We start from the raw sequence: 8,945 nt of genomic DNA on the forward strand, positions 1-8,945 counted from the left end.
TAAGCCCTGGAAAATTAGCGTTCTTTTGATACGGCAAACTACTAAACTGACGCTCCAAATCCTCTGGTTTTAATCGAGCCGAACAAAGTGTTGAAGCATTGGAAGGCTGAAATACGCGCTTTGCTTTAAAACCCAGATATTCCGTCTTCGCTTGGCCTAGGGCCTTTTATAATTATAAGACATAGTGTTAAGACTCATACGAGAGCAAAGGCTTGACTCATTCGTACAATTGGCTGCAACGCAACTATTTACCTTTTTTCTGCTTTTACTAGTGCAAAGGCAATGCTTTTAGGCGCTTATAGACTTAAATTGTGCCTCAGCCAGCATTGCCTTGATTGCAATTGAATACACGACTCGTGTAACACGAGTACCTTGGATGACGTCAGAAAATTAGCTAGTTTCAGACTTCTCATTATCACGCACATAGAATATACGATTTTAGTGAATTTAACGTTTTTACAAAAAGTTTTTCCTCAACGAGGCTTAAAATCTTCGACAGATTTGATATTGCTAAAAAAATTTTTTGGTGGAAGGGACACTTTAAGACTCACAAGTTAAAATGTCTATTATTTTCACAGTAAAAGAATATAAAAACGTACATTAAAGGACTAAACATTTTATCAGTCTGGCTAAACCACTGAAAATTTTATTCTTTAAAAATTCATAACCATTATCATTGTTTAGAAGGTATTATGATAAAAAAATGAGCAGGTGTAATTTATTTGGACTAATAATTTAACTATTAATTAGGACCTAAAGAAGACATAATGTAATTGAGGCACAGTTATAGGAACATATAGTATAATTTTGTAGAGAACAAAAAATAGATTGCATTGAATATTTTTGTGACATACATATCTTATTCCGCAAGTGATTACCATTATGGCAGTCAGACACTACCATTTTTTGACCAATAAGTACACTGAGCTGGCAAACTACACCCAGTAATATATTTATATATACAGAAGTAAGTTGCACAGAAAGTGGTCCTACTGTATATTCTCCATACTGTGGTTGGGATGACATAAACATTTGGATGTAATGATCCCTAGACAACAATGGTTTTCAAAGGAACTTAACACATGTAGCCTTTATTATGCATACATGATATGATCTCCAAATTAACAATCATCCTACAGTCCTGCTGCAGTTTTTCTTGCTAAAAAAGGGAGTGTGTCAAGAAGTCAACAAAAGTGATGAAAGCAATAAAAATGCTCAACAAAACATTGTAATAAGAAAACCAATGAAAAATTGGTGGGCATAATTTTTATGCAATTTGACTCAAAATTGTGTAAAAGATGTAAGAATCTGAACGCCTATGACCAAAACTATTTTTCATTGGTTAGATTACTATTCTAAAAAAAATAGGCAAACTACATGAAATAGCTAGGAACTGAAGAATAAAAACATATCATATACATAAATTAATATGAGCCCCAACTCAACAATTATTGATCTTCCTGTACATGAATGAATCTAAGTAAATAGATAAATCTTGTAACAAAAATATATTTAGCGACCACACATTGTCCACAATCATTGATCAGTTATAAAAGATGAAGAACACATATAAAATATTGACTTTAGTATGTTATTTCAGTAGCAAATCAACACATATCAACAAACAAGTTTTATCATATCAAAAGTTCAAAATATGTTGATGTACATAACTAAGTGATGAAAACCCTCTACAACGATCGTTTTAAGATTAAACGATGACAAAAATAACTTTCGAACAAGAACAAATCATGTTAAACACAGTGATTTAATGTTATGCTTCACTTATATTCATTTCCTTCCCTAAACAATGTTTGAAATCTAAATTGAATATCTTGTTTATGTTTGTTGTATTTTATGGTTTGACAATAACCATGTTCAAATACTTATCACGAATAATAAAGCAATTTTCGTACAAGTTTTAGAGTTTAACTGTAACTACAATGATCATTGTTCTTAGAAATATTTAAATGACAAACCATCTTTGTTCTACTTTATACAGATAGGTAAATAAAATAAAATTATTTCGAATCGCCATCTATGAATGTCAAATCTTATTCTTACCGTTATATTAGATGAAAGGAATATTCCTTATATCATGATCATATATCGCCAGAAAAATATTTGTACGAAGGAATGGCACGAACACTTCCTAATTCAAATTCAATATAAGGGATGGGCGACTACAGATTACTGTGTAATCAATATCGCTCGATACCAGGCTTCTAGCGAAATAATCCATACCATATATGTCGATACCATAGAAGCATCGTAATATTTTCTATTACTCTACAAACACTGTAATGTTTAGCCAAAATTCATAGGTAAATTTGTCTTTGTACGTTTTATATAACGAAATTCATAGACAATAAACTCAATGGGGACATAGCCTGTCCGCCGTTTTTCGTGTCCGCCGGAAAGAGCTGATTACTGATTTCTGTATAGATAGATAGATAGATGATTTATTTCTATTGTCTGGGAACTTGGAATCATCCCATAATGGATTTAATATGGCATTATAGCATGCTCATTGCGTATCCGCGTACCTGGTATTCCACAATTTAGCCAAACCGAAGAACTTTGATACAATAGTAAAGTGGCTAACAATATCGTTTCAAAATTAATGTGTTATACAATTTTACTCACCACATATGACCTAAACGTCTAATTCTTCATTTCAACACGTTGCATAACGTAGTCACCAATATGATTCAAAAAATATTTTCAATAGAAGATGCCAAAAAGTATTCGTGTCCGATCATGAATGCACGACAAATTGCTTTTCTGAAATCCGAGACTGAAGACTAGCAGATAGAGTGGGTACATGAGTGGGGTACAAAGCACCGGTCGGCTTAACAGTTTTTCAATTCAAAATGTCTTTACGCAACAATGGAAACATTTTGCTTTTGCCAAAGAATGCACGAAAATTGCAGTGAAAATGACATCCCTCTTGCACCTTTTCTAACCAAGGCTATGATGGGTGTACATCCCAGTTTGCGACCCCTCAGTAAACTCTTCTTCCCTGTGATCATTTATGATTACTTGACAGTAGTTTACAGAATTCAATGATTTATTTCAGACTTAGATGCAGAGACCTTACCTGTTCTGACTCACAGCAAACCACCAGAAAAGGGTGCTGTTTGTGCAAGTAGCCATTTCGATGTATAATATTAATTTCGAATAGACATTAAATGTATGAGCGCCCATTGAAAGATTTAACTAACCTTTTATCCTTAAGTGCTCACATCAACATTCAAAGCTCTTCATTTAACCCTACGCCGAATGCATTAGGCAAAGGAAAAATGAGAGATAAAATTCCCATTATCTTTTAAATGTATTTGGCTCATGTAAAATGCGACGTATGAAACACGCCCAAGTCTCGCTTACAGTTTTACGTTTATGCTTCGAACTTACGGCAATAATTCACACACCAATTTAGCAAATTACTTCGAACGACTTAAATTATAGCGTCAAATCAAAATTCAAAAATATTGTTGTTGGCTTCCAAAGTCGAAACACATGGCACATGCTGTAACCATGACGACAAACGTAAAATAATTTTTTTATATTATTGCTGCCACGCATCAGCGTGGCAGCACACTAATCTTGACATGTCTCGGCCCATTCCTCTACTCGACCTATATAGAGGTAAAATCTCGATTTGTGTCTGTCTGTTAACATTTCCGGGAGGGAATTTTACGGAATGAGGGGGAAGAACAATCACAATAAGGTAGAACCTTCCTCGGAACTCCTGTCGTTTCTTCTTGATTTTAAATGTCTGGAAGCCGAATAGATATGGCCTAAAACAACGTTATACAGTAGATACCAAATCGAGTGATTACCACATCAATTACACATATCTTGTTTGGCGAAAACACATGAAATCGATTCACCGTGCCGTATTTAGCCAGCCTGGTTCACATTTTTATCTTGCGCTCTATGGTCAGACGGTGAGCAAAATATAGTGTAAGCATGTATTTATTTTCGTTCGAGCTTTTATTATTACTTCTGAAATATCGGTGTGGATTTAACAAAAACGTCAAAAATAATTTAAACGCATGGTGCGAGTTCAACCATGAAATATGAATTATGAATATGATGAACGTTACTCTTTTGCGATAACTATACATCATTTTATCGCAGTCGCACAGAATCATCGGAAAAGGTTCTATCAAAATGTTATAAAGGAAATAATGGAAACAAAAACTACAGTTTTATAATATAATCCGTTTCTACGTTTGTAAACATGCGGATGATTGTCCGGTTGAGTAACAACGTATCATACTTTCTTAATCAAAAAGCATTTTAAAACTCAAAAGAATCAAAACAATCAAGACATTTAAAAGAATCAAAAATGCTTTCATTCAAAATGGCAAGGAATTTATCTTTTAATTTTATGATGAAAACGTATGACTGACGAGAATCGATTGAGTGACAGCTAACTCTCACCTCCATAAAAGGTGAACTGTGCGTCGTTTGTGCATGCCGATTGGATAGAAATTGGAATGCTATGATTAAAGGGGTTATATCACGAATTTTAGCCCCCCTTTTTTATTAGCTAAATTGAAAGACCTTATTTCAGTGATTTTAAATCTGCAATTATAATTGAAATTGGATTGGTGAAAGTGATTTTATGGACGTTCAAAGTCACGATTTTCAGCATTTTTTGCGAACTTTTGATCGGTATGCTAATGAGTTGTGACGTGATAGTTGAACACATATATCAACATGGCGTATTCTACTAGTAATCTTAATAAGAAACGCGGAGGAAAACGTTGTGTTGCTGGCGGACCTAATCAAATTAGTTGCGCCAATGATTCAAAACAGAAGGAATGTCGATGCATCTGTTTCCTAATAAAGAAACAGAGCCGCAAAGACATAGAAAATGGGTAAATTTTGTGCGCAAACATAGACCGGTTTGAGGCTTCCTTCACCTCGTGTCTGTGTTCTGCGCATTTTGAAGATCTTGTTTGACTTAAATTTGAGCGTGCAAGTCAAGCTCAAAAGAAGGTTGAAGAAAGATGCTATCCCAACCATTGACGTGGCTGGATTCCTGAACCATTACAGGACGAAATAACTCGATCGAAAGCGCAGACAAGTAAGTTTACGCTTGTTTATGTTAATTTTTCTTTGTCATACGTAAATTGATATATGTTTTGTAGATTATTCGACATACTTCCATAAGCCATCGCTGAAGGAAACATGTTCTCTTCGATGAGGAAGTACCATCTACTAGTGATGGAGCTGAGCATGTTGAAGTATGCACTGGGGAAGCAAACGATTCGCCATTTGAAGAAGAACTACATGCAGTTGATGAAGATATTTGTGAATCCAAGTCTCCATGTAAATCGTGTCATCGTCTTAAGAAAAAACTTACATCTTTACAAAAGACTTTAAGCTGGTATAAAAAGACAAAAGCATCTTTGAAGAAAAAGGCCCAGAAGTTGCAAAATGAATATCGACGCGAAATCATCAGGGAAAAATCGTAATACATCCGTGGTTACCAGCATTGATATAGACGATGAAAATGCAGGGAGTGCTGAAGAGCTTTCGAAGAAGAATCATGGCTAATGGACTACTCTTTCGAAGAGTCTAAGTCAAGAGTGGACAGATTTAGATGAAAGATACCACAAGTAATACAGTCAGGTATTTTATCTTATAAAGAATTAGATCTGTTGTATTTCATAATAATGAATTTTCTTGAAATCGTGTTACAGAAAGTGATAGTACCCTCTAGCCTCCTATCTGGGCACTGATATACTGGCTTTCCTGATGATTACAGTATTAATATAACATTGAATGGGTATGTATACTTGTCAGATTGAATGACTATCTCACTCGATTGTGCAACTAATTAATTTTCATGAATAATTTTTTATAGTAGTTTAATGCTCAACATGCCCTTTGTGGATGCAGTGCACTCAAGTGTGAAGACCTTATAAGATAAGTTCATGTGGCTTGCTATTTTCCATTTTACATTTATGCTATGATTTAATTCCATATAATTTTCTTTTTTTTTTCCCAGACTGACATTGAAGAAAGATTTTTTCTTTACCGTATAGTGCATCCATGTATCTCTCCTATTTGGTTTTCATCTAGGCATATTTCCTGACCATTCTAAACTCAGCAAAGAAGGCCAACAGTCTCTACAGTGCACAAGTTAAAAGACCTTTCCATCATCGCCTCTCTGATGGTATGTAACCTTTTGTGTTACCACTTGGATATGCTTTCCGAATAAAGTGGTAAACACAAGCAGGTTAAGGCCGAGTATTCTCCCATCCCATAGACCCACAAAACCATCGCATCAACCATCTGTATGCCACAGCTCTCAAGTACCTGAAATAAATAAAAAGGTTGGACTAATTATTGTTGATGAAACAATGTTGATGATAACATTCTTTCTCATACAATTTACAATCTTACATATTTAATGATTGCGATGCTTGGCGGCGATAAGCACGTCCATTCCTATCTCTCAATAGTGGCCCGACGTTTTCAAGGACAGCCTCATGAACTAAAGGCCCAAATTTGGCATGCTGTGTTATGCATGATATTTTCTCAATGCTGCCATCGAATGTCATTTTCTGCAAAGCTGGTCCTATTTCCTTACAGCATCTGTACTCTAATGCGCCTTCTAACAAATCGGTATGACAGCATTGACAATTACACCTGAAACGTGGGGCATTGTGGTTTATAAAGTAACTTTATGTATATTACAAACAGGAGAAACAACAACTTACCATTCACCGAGGTGGAATTACGCCTTCACTTCGTTGTTCTAAGGTCGCAGGAGAATTCCATCGGGATCATCTGGGTATGCACTTCATCACCATCTCCTGCGAGCGGTTCATCGTCATATGCGAAGTCGTTTAAATGCTCGACATAACCCACGGATTCCAGCTCGAATCAGATACGCATTCAGACATCGAATTCAATTATCTGAGCACTGATTTGAAGCCATACTTTCCGGACAACTTGTTTTTAATATTTTATTGAAATACTGTCATTATTTGTTTTAACATAAGAAAACGACAACAAAATCACCTCCTATAATATAATATTATATTGACGGAAACAGACGTGTTCAACTATTTACGTCACAAGTATCAATATGGCGTCGTAAAAATTCGCAAAAATACCCGACTTTGGAGGCAAAATTAAAGAACTTATATTTATCTGTTTAAGTCCAGCGACATGTCATAGTTCTTCAAATAATCCAAATTTTCAATTAAGCTAATAAAAAAGGGGGGCTAAAATTCGTGATATAACCCCTTTAAACGATCGTGACTAAAACACCACACGAGTACATACGAGTAACATACGAGTACTTACGAGTGAGATACGAGTACATACGAGTAACATACAAGTACATACGAGTGACATACGACTATTTTCTGGTCAACAAATGAGAAACAACACAATTTCTTCAATACATTGATATTTGCGTTTATTTTTCCTTGTATTTGTGTGGACTTTGGGGCAACCATTTGATGGATTTAAATGCTGAAAAGGTATTTTACTTTTATACTACATTCATTTGTATGTTTTAGTTGAATTTGTTATAGATATTTTGTCGATGCGATTTGCCAGTATTTGAGCGATTAAATAAACAACGTATAAATAATGCTTTCAAAACGTGCTACATGAAATAAATGTACATTATATATATTTGAATTAAATGAGAGTTGCACTGTTACGTATAGTCCTGAGACGGACTGTTTTTGTTGTTGTTGACTGACGTTTCGACAACCTTAGCGGTAGTCATCTTCAGAGTCAAAATGAATGTATAATCGCTTTCATAAATATGTATTTCCTAGGTGAAAGTGCTTCAAAAAGCGCTAAAATACCGGTCAAATCGCATCGACAAAATATCTATAACAAATTCAACTAAAACATACAAATGAATGTAGACTATGTAGTATGAAAGTAAAATACCTTTTCAGCATTTAAATCCATCAAATGGTTGCCCCAAAGTCCACACAAATACAAGGAAAAATAAACGCAAATATCAATGTATTGAAGAAATTGTGTTGTTTCTCATTTGTTGACCAGAAAATAGTCGTATGTCACTCGTATGTACTTGTATGTTACTCGTATGTTACTCGTATGTACTCGTATGTTACTTGTACTCATGTGTTACTCGTATGTACTCGTATGTACTTGTGTGGTGTTTTAGTCACGATCATGATTAAACATGGCGAGTAAACCATGCATCATATTGTATTGGTTGTATTGTAAAAAATTGATTTGCGCTAGACTAAATTATCTCTCAGGTTACAATTAATAAGGCGAATGAGCTTCACAAAAAGCAGTCTAAAAGAAAGTGACACAAATCAAACAAGAAATCATGCCGTGTTTTTATTTCAACCTAAAGAACAAAATCAGAATTGTGAATTGTCTTAAAATATTTAAGCAAACAAAACTATAAGCTTTTGACAAATATGAAACATTTTCAACATGAACCATATGTCGTTTCAAAGTCAAAAAACTTTTCAAGGTTAAAATCTGTTCAAATGTCCACAATGTTTACATCAACCATGTGGCTTTTCACAGAATCATATTTTACAAAATAAAATTTAAGCTCCGGTTAACATGATTTAATTGTTATTGGCCGAGTTCTAAATGACAATATGCAAATTTTTGTAAAATGAGCTTTGAAAACTGTTCATCCAATTATTCCATTTTGAAATTAGCATAATTATACATACATACAGTGTTACTTCTTGCATCTACTTCTATAAATTGATTTATATGACAATTTGAAAATAAAAGATGACACAATTAGCTTGTCTTTATGCAATGACAAAGTATACGAGTTGTTGCGGTTTCTTGCTGTATTTTTATTTTTACCATTCATTATTGTATTGTTTATGGCAGATGATAAATGATGGAAAACACGCAATAGCAGTTTCCAAACTGTTTTACCTTACTTGGTGGAGGGGCAGCAC

This window comes from Xenia sp. Carnegie-2017, unplaced genomic scaffold, assembly GCF_021976095.1.
Source record: "Xenia sp. Carnegie-2017 unplaced genomic scaffold, XeniaSp_v1 HiC_scaffold_21, whole genome shotgun sequence".
Classification (NCBI taxonomy): Eukaryota; Metazoa; Cnidaria; class Anthozoa; order Malacalcyonacea; family Xeniidae; genus Xenia; species Xenia sp. Carnegie-2017.